The following is a 17680-nucleotide window of genomic DNA, read 5'->3' as shown; positions in this document are numbered from 1 at the left end:
ATAGTGCCTTTTACTGGTAATGAAATAAAAAAGTTATGGGAAGACAATGAACACTGGCAAAGGGCTTGTGCAAATTATTTTTTGGAGAAATTAGTAGCAATTATCCCAAAAGTGATAGACTTAACCTTATAAAGAGAACTTCTTTGATTCTTCCCTGAATTTTATATGATGCATCAATAACTGGAGCCTGTACATTTTATACTGATGCAAATAAATCAGGGAAGGCAGGTTACCAATCAGAAGAATTAAGCAAAATGTCCAGAAGGCAGAATTATATGCTATTCTTATGGTACTAAGAGATTTTAAAGAAACTCTCAATATAGTTACTGATTCACAATATGCAGAAAGAGTTGTCTTGAATATTGAAACTGCTGAATTTATACCAGATGATATGGAATTTACTTCATTACTCTTCCATGTGCAAGACATAATCAGGAATAGGCTTTGTCCTATATACATAACATACATCTGATTTCATACGGATCTGCCAAGTCCTCTAGCACAAGGTAATGTAGAAATTCATCAATTATTGATTGGAAGCATGTTGCAGGCCTCATAATTTCATAAAAACATCATGTCAATAGCAAAGGTTTAAAGAAAGTGTTTTCTATTACATGGCAACAAGCTAAGGAGATTATAAAGAGATGTCCTACCTGCTCTTTCTATAATCAAACACTGTTGCCTTCAGGGAGTAACTCAAAGGGTACTAAAATCAATGAGATCTGGCAGATGATGTGTTCCACTTTATGGAATTTGGTAAATTAAAATATTTACACTGCACCATAGACATGTATTTAGGTTTTCAATGGGCAACCACCTTGAGCTTGGAAAAGGCTGATTCAGTAATCATACATTTATTAGAAGTTATAGCAATCATAGGCATTCCTGCACAAATAAAGACAGTAATGGTCCAGCATATGTATCTAAAAAAGGAAACAGTTTTTTGCCTATTACAATATAAAGCACATTACAGGTATACCAAATAATTTTACAGGTTAGGCAGTTATAGAAAGGTCAAATCATACTATAAAGGATATACTGAACAAACAGAAAGGGATGGAAAATACCCCCAGAAATAGATTGCATAATGCATTATTAACCTTGAATTTTCTTAACACTAATGATAAAGGAACAACAGCAGCAGTGAGGCATTGGATAATGGAAAAAACTTCTGAATTGAATCAACCAGTGTATTCCAAGGATGTGTTGATCTCACAATAGAAACCAGGAGATGTGTTACATTGGGGAAGGGGTTTCGCTCTTGTTTCCACAGGAGAAGAAAAACTATACCATCAAAATTAATAAAGATTCACTTTGAAAAGGAGAAAATTCTTGAAAAAGAGAAATGGCAGCTCATCCACAATGGTGACAACCATACAGGTGGTAAGGAAAGCATATAGGGTTGGGGCAGGGTTCTGCTCTTATCTTTACAGGAAAATACACATTTTCAAATATTCAAGAGACCCTGGATGTTTGAATGCTGACAGAAGGAAAAATAAGTATCCACTAAGGATCATCCAGAAAAATGAATATGTATTATGAGGTCAGGTACTGTATACACACACACACAATTTATAGATATATTCAGCTGGTTTTGGAGCTGGACAATGAATGGCTCTGTACTTCTCTAAATCCAAGCTTGTTGTTAAAAGGTACATTCAGAGTTTCTGTCTCATATCAGGAGCCATGTGGTACGGGACAGAAGGAGGACTTTAGTAAAAATTTTACTTTCTCCAAGTCTATTTTGTCTATATCATATTCTTTATTGAATATATGTATCTATGAATAATGTTCAAGTTTTCCAAGATGAACAATAGATTTTCCTACAAATCCTTTTCCTGCAGTAATCTTTGAAGTTTTTAGGAAGAAGATGGGGCCCCTCAGCAACAACTCCACCTTGTTGACATAACATTGTGATGCTGATAGCACTACTATAAAACTGGTTTTTTGAATACCAGCTGCTGAAATGGTGCACCTTCTCATGACATTCCGGCAAGAACTCCAAATAAGAACTTTGGAAAAACCCGTATCGACTGCTCAGAAATCATTTGCAACTATACTAGACAGTAATTTTGAAACTTAACCATCATTTTACTTTTGCAGGATTCCATTAAGAGAACGTTACCCCCATGACTGCAGGAAGCAATTCTAGAGGATGATATCCCCTGTCCCACAAAATTTGTCTTTAGGGTTGGGAACATCATTTAGGGGTTGTTGATTATTACTTGTACTAGAAAGAGGGTTGGTATAAAAACTATATTTGTTCTAAAAAGAAAAGGATAATAATAGTAGTGGGTGAATACTTGTGAGTTATTATTTATGAATAATTTATATTGGTATAGTTTTGTATATTGATACAAGTTTAAATTATATTTGTTATTTTTGTTTACGTTATTTGTACACCAATGCTAAGTTATTCTGTCAGATTGTATACATGCATGTTTCTACCTCTGTTTAGGATATTATGTATATTGATACAACATTTAGGATAAATTTGCATATTGCATTATATATTACTCCTACCTCTGATCAAGATACTTATACATTGTTTACATTTTGAGGTCATTATCCTCATTTGTTGCACATTTGATTACATATTATTTAATTTTCTGACATGAAGTTTTAGTCCTTAAGTTATATAGGCATTAAATATTATAGGTCAATAGTTGTTTATGTTTGTTGTACTTCTAGTCAGATCAATTAGGTTCTTTAGATACTTAGAGATTGTATTCTGTCTATATAGGTAATCATCAACCACTTTAAGGATCTGTAGAACATGGCATTTAAACAACTTAGGGTTCTGTTGAAATGAGACATGATTGCTCCTGACAGCAGTAATCTACTCCCAAGAGCATGTTGAGCACCAAAGACACTCCACTCAGAGTTTGTTTTCTTTTTGGCATCATTGGACTTTGGACAAGGACCTGCCCGTATCTCAACGACTGACAAAGTACATGGTATTCAGAAATGGATAAGCAGGACACAAGGAAAAAGCATGTCAGATCTTGCCAAGACAGGGTAAGATGGTTCTGAAAAATTTCCTGCTTCTGAAAATGGTCTGTCAGTTATGCTAGGCCTTAGCCAAAGCTGGTTACTTTAATGTTGCAAATGAGACTTTGGGTAATTGCTCAGGTAACTACCTGTACTTCCTGCCTGTTCAAGTAATATTATCTTCCTTCTCAGGCCTTTGATGGGATTGAAGATTAGATAGCCATAGTTACTGTCCTCTTATGATCAAGCCAAGCCATCTCCTGTGCAAGACTTAGATTCCTTAGGATAGGATGTTTATTAAAACATTTAGCATATGTTCTTTGCTTAATATTGTTTATGCTGGTTGTAATTCTAATTATACTTGATATCTATTCCTAGTGTATATAGTTTTGTTTTGGGTTTGGAACTCTCTTTTTTTAAACAAAAGGGGGAGGTGCTGCAGGAGCACATTCTGCTCCTTCAGCCAATAGCATTTAAGATACCAGCCCACTTGGGCATGGTCTCTTATACTGTAAATGCAGCTGTAAAGTGTGTGCTAGCTCTCTTGCTTCTGGCTCTTGCTTCTGGTTGCTAGACTCTGTTCCTGTTCACACAGAGGATTGTTATCTAGAATAGTGATCTGTAAGTTTCCCTTAAATAAATAACCCTTTATTATTCATAATTCTGAACTGGTGTGGAATTATTTTGTGACTTCTGCCTTCAGCTCCACACTTGAATATCCAGCTACCTACTGGCTATCTGAAGTTGGATAATATATTACTGGGGTGAGAGTTAGCAAGATGACTGACTTTAACACTGACTCATGGAATATTTTTCTATTAGACTTTATAGGGAGGATGACTTACAAATTTTTAGCAGAGTATAGTTTTCTCCAATGAACTACTAGTAGGTGGGTCCAGGGTACCTTTAGTATGCAGAACATTCCTCCCCAAAGAATGCATGTCTTGCCCTACATAGTAAAAGATGCCAGATTAGCCTTTCTGAAGTTAATTCCTCAAGGTTATTTAATCTTGGAACAACCAATGTGCCAATCTAGTGTGATTTGGTATAGCTCCTTCACATGCCAAATGGTCTTTAGAAGGCAGAGTAGATTATTCCCTCAAATACTAAGGAGATAAAAACACAGCCTTCCATGGCAGCCATATGTAGTTGGTTATTTTATTTTTTGTACTTTTGGGGGGCCCACCACCCACTTCCCAAATAAATATACATGGAGATTTATTCTTATTTATGAATGTTTGCTTTTAGATTGTTTTGTTTCTTGCCAGCTTTTCTTATCTTAAACTATCCCATCTACCTTTTACCTCTGGGCTTTTTACCTTTCTCTATTTCTGTATATCTTTTCTTTCCTTCTTATTTCATGTCTGGCTGTGCCCTTCTTTTCTAGCTTCTTGTTCCTCTGGCTCTCTCTTCCCAGATTTCTCCTTATGAAACATGAAGGGCTAGGCCTGCTTGTTGGTGGGGTTTTCTGTCCCATCCAGTACCCCACAACTGTTTAGCCCCAAAGAAAATCACACATAGGTCTCCATAAATTATAAGCTTTTTGGCCCATTAGCTCTAGCCTCTCACTGGATGACTCTCACATCTTGATTAACTTATTTTTCTTATCTTTGTTAGCCATGTGGCTCAGTACCTTTTTCAGTGAGGCAGATCACATCCTGCTGCTTCGGTGGTCTGGGCAGGAGTGGGAGGAATCAACTTCCTCCTTCCCAGAATTCTCCTGTTCTCGTTACATCATTTCTACTTCCTGTCTGTTTTTCCCACCTATATTTCCTGCCTGGCCAATCAGCGTTTATTTAAAACATGAAGGACAGAATACACACAATCCTCCAGCACCATCCTCCTATTTATTCTCTCTGCCTGTCAGATCCACCTATCCCTTTCCTGACTAGCTATTGGTCATTCAGTTCTTTATTAAACTAATCGGGTGTTTTAGATAGGCAAAGTAACATAGCTTCACAGAGTTAAACAAATGCAGCATAAAAGATGCAACACATCTTTGTACCATTAAACAAATGTTCCACAGCATAAAAAAGTAACACATCTGAAAATAGTATTTTACAACAACAATATGCTGGGGACAAACATGATCTATGAATAGAACAACTATTTTTTTCTTGAGGAATCATCAAATGTTCTTCTGACTTGTCCATTAATCCTATCTCAGGATTTTTCAAGAGCATCATTAAAAAACAGGTCAGCAGGGGGCACTGTTTGCTAAAGTTCCTGTGTCACAAGTGGGTCCATTTCCAGCTTTCCTTCAGAGTTACTAATGGATTAATCTTAAAATCTGGGCAGAGTTAAAAATATTTAACTTTATGTCCTCATCTGTGATTTAAGTATTCATTACCTGAATCCATTCTTTCCTCATCATCTAATGTTTATCCTTTCTGGTTCTTTGTTCTACGTGCTGTCCTGTGTGCGTGTGCGTGTGTGTGTGTGTGTGTGTGTGTGTGTGTGATAAGATAGGATCCAAATATGCAAGAGAACATGCAGTTTTTTTCTTTTGGAGATTGTGTGACCTCACTTAATATTTTATATATATTTATATACATATACATTCATACTGTGTGTGTGTATAATCTGCACAGTCTTGAGCACTAAAAAAAGTCTTTCTGTTGGATTGTGTGTATAAGTTTATGGAAACAAAGCCAAATGGTGGTCCAACACTCATTGTGAAGTTGAAGCAATTCTCCTTTCTCAGTCTTCCAAGTGTGAGATTACAGGTATTAGTCATCATGCACAACACTTCATAAGTTGTTTCACTGTGTTTTTGGTTTCAACTACTTTTCATATGCAAATATTCCCATTTCACGCCTTCAACCCCGAATTCTCTGAGCTGGACTCTTGTGTCTAGTTACATGACAGCACACTATTACTTGTAGCGGAACTTGAAAGCTTCACGTGTCTGGAAAAGAACTCCAAGGAGCTTTGCTTAACACTTTTCTCACTCATCATTCAATGTTTTCAGTGAGCTCTTGCAATCTGGGTTTTCAGTTTTCTTGAAAAGATATGTTATTTCTTTGATACTTTATCCCAATTGTTCATTTCTCTTTCTGGAAGCCCTCTTATTCCGATGTCCCATTCCCAAGGAAATCTACTAGAAGATAGATTGGTTGGCCAGTGTGTGTGAGGCTCTACATTTGATCCTCATTATAGACAAAAGCAATAACAAAATGAAACAGACAAATCAAAAACCATGTTTTGTTTCCTAGAAGGGTACCCCATTCTTAGTTTTCTTAGGATTCATCATTTTATCTTTGGTCTCACTTTCTGTAGAATTCCTGAACTTTTCTTTCATTCCCATGTCTATTTTCTGTAAGTGCCTTCTGTATTGTTCTTGTTTTATAGATGTGATATACTTCACCCCTCAGAATACGTAGATCATAGTTCTTTTGTTGTTAGTGATGCGTTGTTTTTGTCTGTTTGTTTTTGACACAGCACTTTACGTAATCCAGACTGGCCTCATCGTCACTGTGTAGCCTAGGTTGGCCTTGAACTCCCAGTCCTTCTGCCTCTACCTCCCAAGTGCTAGAATCACAGGTATGCACTAGTACACCTGGCCTCAGTCAGGCAGTTTTTGCTGATGGGTTTCTCAAGTATTATTGAGAGCTGTTTATTTCTTTTGTGTGACCGAGATGTCTCGACTGTTTAGGTTGGAGTATCTGCTTCTCTCTGTCTTCTCTCTTGATTGCTCCTCTTTCCTGCCTTTGCCTCTTAGTATTTTTGTGCTGTTGCCAGTGGGTCATTCTATATTTTGAACTATTTATTTGTCACATGCCAGATAAGATTCTTTGAGGTGGCTGAAGGAGACATTTTTGTTACAAGTAAAGTGACCCAGGTTAACTTATGTGTAAATGTGTATGTATTTTTGTGCTTCTCCTGCAGAGTTAATGGCTGCATTGTGATTATCACTGCTCTGGAGACTAAAGAGTCACTCTGAACACAGCCAGTCTACACAGGTTGGAAGATTGAGATATTAGAATACATTCATGTATGCCCAAGTATAGTCCAAGAAAATAAAAATAGATGCTTTCAAGCTGAATTTATTTCCAAAGTTATTATATGCATTTTTGTTACAGTAAAAATGCAATATTTGAAGCTTAACATTTTTTTAAAAACTAAATTTACCCTTCACTTGAAGGGTTTCCTTTAGAGCAGATGCATTTCTGGAAATTGTCCAGGAAAGGTGAGTAACAAATGCAATGATGAACTTTGAGATAGTGTTTTGATATTGAGCATGAGATTTTTTTTTTTACACTGGTTTAATTTTAATTTCCTTGAGTGTGATCTTGCAAAGTTTGGTTTGGATCCATTTTTTGATGTTGCATGATTTCATTTGAACTCTGTTTTTTATGCTGAACTCTGTATGACTTTTGTGATCCTTGACAGGAGACAAAGTGTTTTTAATGATGTCATGGGCTTCTGGATTATCCTGGGAGTCTTCATTCTCAATGAGGAAGTGGAAGCACTCACAGCTGATTCTCTAATCCTTTACAAATGTCCAAGATCAGGCTCAGGTTCAGATTGGATAATAATCTCTCCCCGTGACTGTATGTACTGCACCCACACTTTGCTAACTCTTTCCCGACTCTGTGGCCTGCATAGAAACACTTGATCAGCCAAGGTTAGCTGGAGTGCAGTTGAGCGTCTCTAAGAAGAATGTCTTTCTCATCTCAGTTATTAGAATTAAAGGATTCCAGAAATTGGATCCTCAGCTGCATCCCACGCTTAAGTTGACAGCATACGACTTGCAGGTCACACTTCGCTTCTCATTGTGGTGTGTGGTTGAAATTGAAAACTCTGCCAGAAGAATTCTGTAACATCAGATGACAAATTTACAAATCGCATGCTTCTCTCCCTGCTCTGCACATAGGTGAGGGGCATGCATACCTGATTGACCTCTCATTCTAGTTTTTACTATTATTTTAGTGTGCATGTATGGGTGCATGCATGTGCTCAGATGTGTATGTGGGTGTGTATGTTTATGGGGGTCGGGGACAACCCTGAGGGGTGTTCTTGAGCTATTGTCTACTTCTCTTCAAGACAGGGTCACTTACTGGCCAGGAGCTTGCCAAGTGGGCTGGGTGACCTACTAGCCAGACCCATGGCTCCACCAGTTTCTGCCTCCCCAGTGCTCATGTTACAAAAATTCACACCTACTGGATTTTTTAATGCTGGTCTGGGGATCAAACTCAGATTCTCTTGCTTGCAAGGTAGGCACTTTATTGACTGAGCCATCTCCTTGGCCCTCATGCTGATTAGTTTTATTTAAGGTTCTCTTTTGTTTCCATATGAGAATCCTGGATCTTATATCTTGCTTAGGACAGAATCTAAGCAAGAATTCTGTCACAGAGCTACAGCCTCAGCCTTCTTGACCTTTCCCCCATCTCAGATTTGTGTAAGTAAAAGTAAATTATCTAGAGAGATATGACTAGGGAGATGATGCAGGTTCTTAATGAATAATAAAAAACCATCTCACGTGAATCAATTTCAGGTTTTAAAATATGCTCTCAGAAAAAAATGTGTGAAGATAATAATAAAATTATATAAAAATATAAATAATAAAATAAAATGTGTGAGGCTAATTCTATGAGAAAATATTGGTAGTTACAGATGAGAACATTTTCCCCTGAAGAGTTAAGCTGTGTAAATGCTATCAGTACACGGTAGAAAGGCTGAAGGGCAAATAAATGTATGAAAAAGAAATGAAATGAAAGGCAGCCTGGCTTTATGACAATCCATCCAATGGAGACTGATAAGTTTTTCTGTAACCTGGACAGAAGGCATTATGTGTCAATGGTAGTGTGAAATTCACGCAGAAGAAAACAGAACAGGTCTGAGCTCTAAAGTAAACCGTGGAGACCTACCTTCATTTCAGAGGCTAACTTTTATGATGTCATCAGCAAGCTGTCTCTCAGCTGCCACAGCAGCAAGCACAGGGACATTGGTTCATTAATGACTGCCACCAAGGGGAAATCTATCCCTCTAGTGCAGCTTCCAGTCATCAGAATATGCAAATCCTGATTTGACCAACTTCGTGAAGAGTATTGGGGAGAGATAAAAACTGTGCAGCAAGGTTCAGTGATGCATGCTTTTAATACCCACACTTGGGGTGGGGGCAAAGGCAGGTGATCTCTGTGAACTCTGAGTTCAAGGCCAGCCTTGTCCATATAGTGAGTTCCAGCCTAGCCAGATATCACCTTAAAAAAGGAATTTAGTGGAATTTGGAAGAGAGACAAAAATCTAGATTCATTGGTCCACCCACCTATTGTCCATCCACCTGAAAACTGCTCACCCACCCACCTACTTTTTATCCATCTTCAGTTGCACATTTTCTTTATTAATCAACACATATTTATTGAGTTTCATCTTTGTACACTGAATCAGATTTTCATAATGTATCAGGTAGAAAAAAGATATTGTCTTCATCTTAGTGGCCCTTTATAGCCTATTAATTGTGTTAAAATTTAAGTGACTGATGGCTATAAATTAGTACAAGAAGGATTTTGATGCAAAGTTACAGAATTCATTGAGAAGTGATAGAGGAACACTGGCTCTAGTCTGTGAATTAGGACAACTCTTATGATAAAGAGTCTTTGTCCCACACCATTTACATGTACTAAGCATTAGAAACAATGTAGAGGTGACTTAAAGTATATGGAAGAGTGTATATAGCTTATAGGCAAATTCTATGCCATTTATATTGTGTAAGAACTAATGTGATCATAGATTTTGTTACTATTTCATTGATCATCTGTATCTGACTGCAAGGTAATTCAGATCATGTAATGGAAATCAGGGACAAAGTGCCACTGCATAGCCTGCAATATAGGAAGGAGTTCATAAAATTGATGATGGTGACATTGGGGAAATGCCAAGCCACTGATAAGTTTGAATCTAGCAAAATTGAACCATATAATAAGAAATTTTCTATTTCTTCTTTTGTTGAAAATAGATCCCTTCCTCATACAATATATTCTGATTAGAGTTCTTCTCCTTATATTCACCCCAGCTTCTCCCCATCTCCCCTTTCCTCTCTTCCCCTTCCTTCACTTCTCCTCCCCTCCCCTCTGGGTTCACCCCTTTTCCATCTTTCATTAGAAAAGAACAGGCTTCTATAATATAACAACCAAACATGGCAAAAATAAAATATAGTAAGATGAAGCAAAAGCTGTCATATCAAAGTTGGACATGGTGACCTAGCAGGAAGATTAGAGTCCCAAGAACAGGCACAAGAGTCAGAGACCCAGTGGTTCTCACAATCAGCAGTTTCATAAAAGCACTAAACTAATAGCTATAATAGATACACAGAGGACCTGGTGAAAACCCATGTATGCTATGTGCTTGCTGTTTCAGTCTGTGAGTTCATGTGTGACTTGCTTAGTGGATTCAGATGGGCTTGTTCTCCTGGTGTTCTCCAGCCCCTCTAGCTCTTACATTCTTTTCACCTTCCCTTCCACAAGATTCCCGAACCCTGAAGGGAGGGATTTGATGGGGACCTCACATTTAGTCTCTCCCATCATGTTAATGTCTGGTTGTGTATCTCTGTATCTGCTGTCATCTGTGGCTGGGAGAAGTTTCTCTGATGATGACTGCATAAGACACAAATCTATGACTATAGCAGAATATCATTAGGAGTTATTTTATTGATATGATTTTGTTTTAGATAATAGTCTTTTATTTTCACTCTAGGTCTCTGGGCTATCTAGTCTCTGGTTCTTGGTAGAATGGATCACCCCTTAGGTATATGACCAAGAGCAGTATAGCTGAGTTTTAAGGTAGAACAATTCCACAATAACTGAATTCAAGGCTATTCCCCACACTTTCTCTTCTCTTAGGTTTAGTGTAACTGGTTTTATGTTGGAATTTTGATGGGAATTGTGTTTAATTTGCAGATAACTTTTGGTAGGATAGCCATTTTACTATGTTAATCATTGTGATTCATGAGCATGAGGCATCTTTCCATCTTATGATATCTCCTTCAATTCCTTTCTTCAAAGACTTGACATTTGTGAAACAGCTAAAGATATTTTATATTATTTGAGACTACTGTGAAAGGTGTTGTTTCTCTGATTTCTTTCTCAGTGAATTTTCATTTGTATATGGAAGGGCTATTGATTTTTTAGAGTTAACATTGTATCCAGTCACTTGGCTGAGAGTGTTTATTTGCTGAAGGAGTTCCCTGGTGGAATTTTTAGGGGCACTTATATATACTGTCATATCATTGGCAAATAACAATGCTTTGAGTTCTTCTTTGTTTTAGTGATTCTTTGTATTGTGCTCTTTATTTATATTTTATGGATTCCAGCCCTCAGTTTAATTATTTCTGGCCATCTACTCCTCTTGGGTGTGCTTTTTTTTGTTCTAGAGTTTTCAGGTGTGCTGTTAGCTTGCTAGTCGGATATCTCTCCATTTTTTAAATGTAGTCACTTAGTGCTATGAACTTTCCACTTCACACTGTTATCATTGTGTACTGTAAGTTTGATTATGCCATCTATTAATGTTCATTCAATTATAGAAAGTCTTTAATTTCTTTTTTTTTATTTCTGGCTTGACCCATTTTTCATTCAGTAGAGAGCTGTTCAATGTCCATGAGTTTGTAAGCTTTCTGTTGTTTCTGAAATCCAGTTTTAATCAATGGTGGTCTCATAGGATGCAGAGAGTTATTTCAATTTTCTTGTGTCTGTGAGACTTGTTTTGTGTCCAGGTATGTGATAAATTTTGGAGAAAGCTTCATGAGTTGTAGAGAAGTAGGTATATTGTGTTTGCATTAAGTGCTTTATGGATGTCTATTAGGTCAATATGTCTTATAACGTCTTAATCAGGTACAGTATTTTTCTGTTTAGTTTTTGTCTGGATGACTTGTACATTGGTAAAAGGGGGCATCTTAGTTAGGGTTTCTATTGCTGTGAAGAGACACCATGACCTTATAAAAGAAAACATTTAACTGGGCTTACAGTTTCAGAAGTTTAGTCCATTTTCTTCATGGTGGCATGCAGACAGACATGGTGCTGGAGAAGGAGCCAAAAATTCTTCATCTTGATCTGTAGGCAGCAGAAGCAACTGTGTCCCACAGTGGGTGTAGCTTGAGCATATTACACTTCAAAGTCCACCCTTTAGTGATTCACTTCTTCTGACAAGGCCACACCCATTTCAACAAGGCCATGCTTCCTAATAGTGCCACTCCCTATGGGCCAAACATTAAAACACATGAGGCTATGAGGGCCATAGCCAAACCATCACAGTGAGATATTGAAGTCTCCTACTATTAGTGTGTGTATGTGTGTGCTTGTGGGTGTATGTCTATATGGTGATTTAAGCTGTCGGAGTGTTTCTTTTACAAACTTGGGTGCCCTTGTATTTGGGGCATATTTGTTAAGAATTAAAATGTCAGCTGTGTTGTGGTGGTGCAGACCTTTAATCCCAGCATTTGGGAGGCAGAGGCAAGATGATCTCAGTGAGTTTGAGGCCATCCTGGTCTACAAAATGAGTTCCAGGACAGTCAGAATTGTTACACAGAGAAGCTCTGTCTTGAGAGAAAAAAAAAAAGAATTAAAATGTTATCTTGGTGGGTTTTCCTTTGGGGAGTATGTAGTGTTCTTCCCTAACTCTTCTGATTAGTTTTAGTTTGAAGTCTACTTTGTTAGATGGCTACATCAGCTTGCTTCTTAGGTCCATTTGCCTGGAATATCTTTTCCCAACCCTTAACTTTGAGGTAATGTCTGTCCTTGATGTTGAGGTGTGTTTCTTGGATGCAACAGAATATTGGAACCTGTTTTGTATCCTCTCTGTCAATTCGTGTCTTTTTATTGGGTAATTGAGACCACTGATATTGAGAGATATCAATGACTAATGGTTATTCATTCCTACTCTTTTGTTTTTATTGTTCTTTGTGTATGTGTGTATGTGTGAGTAAGAGAGTGTCTGATTCCCTTCTTTTGGTTTTGTTGATGTGATATTATTTATTTCCTGTGTTTTTCATGGGTGTAGTTAAAACTCTTAGGTTGGAGTTTCCCTTCTTGCCTCCTCTGTAGGGCTGTCTTTAGAGATAGATATTGTTTAAATGTGACTTTATAATGGAATATCTCATTTTCTCCATCCATGGTGATTGAAAGTTTTGCTAGCTATAGTAGTCTGGGCTGGCATCTGTGATCTTTTAGAGTCTGTGGCACATCTGGTCAGGCTGTTTTGGCTTTTAGAGTCTCCACTGAGAAGTCAGGTGTGATTTTAATAGGCCTACCTTTATAAGATATTTGACTTTTCCCCTTAAAGCCTCCAATAATCTTTCTTTGTTCTATATGTTTAGTGTTTTGATTAGTATGTGGAGAGAGGACTTTGTTTTCTGGTCCACTGATTTTCTGTATGCGTATTATACCTTTATTGGTATCTCCTTAATTTAGAAAAGTTTTCTTCTATGAAATTGTTGAAATTTTTTTCTAGACCTTTGACCTTGGTTTCTTCTCCTTCTTCTTTTCCTATTATTCTTAGGTTTGATCTTTTCACAGTGTCCCAGATTTTCTGTATGTTTTGTATCAGGAATTTTAAAATTTAACATTTTCTTTGACAGATGTATCCATGTTTCCTATCCTATCTCAAATAGCTCAGATTCTTCCATCCTTTGCATTCTTTTGCTGAAGTTTGCTCTGTAGCTCCTGTTCTAATTCTTATAATGTTCATTTTCAGAATTCCGTAAGTTTATACTTTCTTTACTGATTTGATTTTCATTTTCAGATCTTGAACAGTTTATGCATTTCCTTTAACTGTTTTTTCTTGACTTTCTTTAAAGGATTTATTTATTTCATCTTTAAGGAACTCTATCATCTTTATACAGTTGGTTTTAAAGTTTTTTCTCATGTTTCAGCTTTGTTGGAGCATTCAGGGTCTGGTGTGTTAGGACAGTTGCCTCTAGTGGAGACATATTGCCCTGACTGTTATTGATTGTGTTTTTATCCTGGCTTTCTAAGCATCTGTATATGGATTGCTATGGGATTCTGATTATCATTTTAAAATGGATTAAGTATGATGGCCATTTCCTGGTACTATCTGTACTGTAACGGGAGAAGCGGGGGCTCTTTGTTTGTCCCAGCCGCTTGGCTAGTTTAATCCCTGAAATAATCACACAGAAATTGTATTAGTTAAATTACTGCCTGGCCCATTATCTCTAGCCTCTTATTGGCTAACTCTCACATCTTGATTTAACCCATCTCCATTAATGTGTATCCCCACGTGACTGTGGCTTACCCACAAGCTTCTACCCAGTGTCCATCTTAGGCAGGAAAACCATGGCATCTGCCTGACTCGGCTCTTCTTCCCAGCATTTAGTTCTATCTATTCCGCCTAAGTTCTGCCCTATGAAAAGGCCAAGGCAGTTTCTTTATTCAACCAATGAAAGCAACTCATAAACAGAAGGACCTCCTACACCACTGTGCTTTGAGTGTTGAAGTCATGGCATGTGGTACCCACAATATTTAGAGATCTGGTCAAAGTGTAGCATTAGCAAGGAGGAGTGATTAAGCAAGGACAGCTCCCTGGAAGAGGCAATGCCAAGGTGTTCAGGTGGGGGCTTTATTCACAGGTAAATGGAGGTGACTGGCGGCAAAGGCATTGCTGTTCAAGGCAACCAGTGAGATAGCCTGGGCTATTGGGTCACAGATTCCTGAGTTTTCTCCTACTTGCTGCATGAACCACGAAAAATTATTACTTTCTGACTCTTTGATTTCTTCTTTGAAAATTTATACATAGAGAAAAAGCCAGGATATGATATATCTAAGTTACAATGAGCTAATAAAGACATCTCTGTACTGCTCCCTTCCTCCGGGACTTGCAGAGACTTAGCAATAGCATAGATAAAGACCTTTATCTGTGGTTGGTCAGTTTTAGCTGGTTTTGAAGTTGCTCTTTGCACTGGGGAGTTGTCAGTAAGAATTGAGACACATTAACCAGCTGCAAAAGAAGGGCCACTTGAATACTTGAAAACAAATTCTTTGTTAATGTTCACTTGTTGTTGCATGTCAGAGGGTGCTTGTAGGTGGTGGTGAAGGGGAACAGGGCAGAAGAGCAATCCTAGCTGGAAAGCTTTGCAATGGTGAATTCCTGAGAAGAGATAGTTACACCTCCTGGTAATACAACAGGAAAAAAAAAACCAACAGTAAATGAATGGTAGTTTTCTATTCTTTTCATGAAGAGAACAGAAAATCATTCTGCCACAATCAGCAGTTAATTTACTGGGAATCACACATTTTGCACATCTCAGACAAGTGCCGGTTGCCAGTGCCACCATTTTCTGGACGACGACACTGAGGCTGAGTAATTTGGCCAAGGTCCCAGGCTCATGATGGAGCTGGGACGGAAATGCAGGTACGATTCTCATTAGCTCTGGTTAGCTCAGGTTGAACCTGGTTAGTCCCTGTCAGCAGTACACCTGTCTCACGGTGGACTGAGCAGTTACAGTTCTGCTAACTGCCCCATGGATTGTCCTTTACTTACAGAATAAACATTGGTATCTTGTCCTTGCTTGTTTACAAAGCTTAGTTAATTTGAGGTGAGGCATTGATGTTGGCAGAAGAACGAAGATGGATGAAAATGTCAGCCAATGACGTAACTGTTTATTTCTCAAATAATGAAATACTTATTTAGAAATGCTTTGTATGAAGTAGTGCTTGGAATAGAAAATGATACTTTAGAAGGAGTTATCCTTAATTATGAGATATAAAATATCAAGTGGTAGCTGGGTTCAGTGGCATACTTTTCAAATTACAGCAGTCAGGCAGACTACTTATGCGTTCAAGACAAGCCCATGCTACACAATGAGTTATAGGCCAGCCAAAGCCACTACAGCGAGACCCTGTCTTAAACAAAAACCAAAACAAAATTGTTCCCCAACACAAAGCCCCACAAAAAGCATAAACTTCTCCAAGCAAAACGACATGTGGTTTTACATGTGATAAATACTTATAATTGTCATCTTTACAGAACTTAAAACCATCTTGAAATAGAATTTCAGGGCTAAATTGACCTATGTGCATGCCTTAACTTTTCTTTTTTTTAAATTGATTTTTATTGAGCTCTACGTTTTTCTCTGCTCCCGTCCCTGCCTCTACCCTCCCTTTCAATCTTCCTCCAAGGTACCCATGCTCCCAGTTTACTCAGGAGATCTTGTCTTTTTCTACTTCCTGTGTAGATTAGATGCATGTATGTCTCTTTTAGTGTCTTCATTGTTGTCTAAGTTCTCTGGGATTGTGATTTGTGGGCTGGTTTTCTTTGCTTCATGTTTAAAAACTACTTATGAGTTAGTACATATGATAATTGTCTTTCTGGGCCTGGGTTACCACACTCAATATGATGTTTTCTAGCTCCATTTATTTGCCTGCAAATGTCAAGATGTCATTATTTTTTTCTGTTGTGTAGTACTCCACTGCGTACATGTACCACATTTTACTCAACCATTCTTCAGTTGAAGGGCATTTAGGCTGCTTCTGGGTTCTGGCTATGACAAACAATGCTACTATGAACATCATTGAGCACACGTTTTTGTGCATGACTTAACTTTTCTGCTACACATTGTAATGCGGAACTGTGAGTAAATCCTCCCCTAAATTGTTTTCTGACAAGGTCTTTTAAAATAGGAACAGAAATGAAACTACAGCACCACAGCAAGAAAAGAACAAAAACAGAACAGAATAGTATGTGAGCTGTGGTCACTGCGCAGGAGTGAGGTAGGGGAGTGTGAGTGTTTCAGCTCTGGAGCTGCAAAGATATTCTGATGTATGGAGAAGTCAGCTTATACTTAGAGCTGCAATATGGAGCTCTGGAGGGGTAGAGCCAGAATAAAACAGTTCTGGAGGCTGGAGTTGCAAAAAGACTGCTCAGTCCTGGAGGGACAGGTGTCCTGACTTGTCAGGAAGCCAGGCTACCGGAAACTGGGTGCAGTGGGGAATGCGCTCCACATAGGAAATAGCAACCCAATTCTTCTGGAGAGCCGCCTCAGCTAAACTCTGCTCTGTTCCTCCAAGGAAACACCCTAGCAGAGCTCTCAGCTTCTTCTTCTTCAGCCTAAGCTGTTACTTCTGTTGCTAACACTCTGCTAAAGAGAAAGACCCTGCAGAAATGTAGAAATCTCCTCCAGCTCCAGGGAAAAGTTGTTACTCTTTCTACTCAGCATTGCTTAGCCCTCCTAAGAGAGAGTCTCAGCAAATTTCTTCTGTCCTGCTCTACTCAGCCTTGTTCAATCCCGGATTGTGAGCATCTCAATGAGGTTTTTCAGCTCAGTCCCCTAAGGGACCTCCAAGCTAGGTTCTATTCTGCACTGGTGAATGAAGATCGTCACCCCAGACTCTTTTGAGAAAAAGATTTATTTGGGAAGGAGAAATCCAGAAGTGTGCCTGCCTCTACCAGGGTTGCGGAGTAAAAGAAAGCCCCCAACGGAACAGGCAGAGAGGCTTATACAGAGCTTCTTAGGGGCAGAGGTTTCCCCTCTCTCTTCTCTGGATGAAGAAGGGTTGATTAGTTTTCCGTGCTCAGTGATTGGTTAGTTTAGTTGGTCAAGGGCAGAGATGGCTCTGATTTCAGAGTCAAACTGTGTTTCTTTCACTGGTCCTTTTTAGCCTTTGGCTCTCATCTTAGGACCAGAGCATATTTCTCTCACTGGCTCTGATTCTTGGAACAAAGTGTGATTCTTTGGAAATGG

Source organism: Chionomys nivalis, chromosome 5 (genome assembly GCF_950005125.1).
Source record: "Chionomys nivalis chromosome 5, mChiNiv1.1, whole genome shotgun sequence".
NCBI lineage: Eukaryota > Metazoa > Chordata > Mammalia > Rodentia > Cricetidae > Chionomys > Chionomys nivalis.
The sequence above is the reverse complement of the archived record's forward strand: the minus strand, read 5'-3'. Positions refer to the sequence as shown.